A 579-nucleotide genomic window follows, 5' to 3' on the forward strand; every position below is an offset into this window, starting at 1 on the left:
TTAAGACATGGTTACTACATACTAATGATCATGAAGTAGAGACACAAAACATAGATAAACACAACATTAAAAACCGAAAAAGTAGAGAAAATAAGAACAAGGAATGAGTCCACCTATAGTGGCGTCTTCTTCTTAAAAGACCAACAATGTCCTTAAGCTCTTCTATGTCCCTTCCTTGCCTTTGTTCCTCCTCCCTCATTGCTCTTTGATCTTCTCTTATTTCATGGAGAATGATGGAGTGCTCATGATGTTCCACCCTTAATTGTTCAACATTGTGGCTCAAATCTTCTAAGGAAGTGTTGAGTTGTTCCCAATAGTTGTTGGGAGGAAAGTGCATCCCTTGAAGCATCTCAGGGATTTCTTGATGATGAGCTTCCTCATGCATCTCTTGAGAACAGTGAGGGATCTCTCTTGTTTGCTCCATCCTCTTTTTGGTGATGGGCTTATCCTCTTCAATGGGGATGTCTCCTTCTATGATAACTCCAGCTGAGTAACATAGATGGCAAATAAGGTAAGGAAAAGCTAGCCTAGCCATGGTGGAGGGCTTTTCGGCTATTTTGTAGAATTCATTGGAGATGA

Source organism: Arachis duranensis, chromosome 1 (assembly GCF_000817695.3).
Source record: "Arachis duranensis cultivar V14167 chromosome 1, aradu.V14167.gnm2.J7QH, whole genome shotgun sequence".
Lineage (NCBI taxonomy): Eukaryota > Viridiplantae > Streptophyta > Magnoliopsida > Fabales > Fabaceae > Arachis > Arachis duranensis.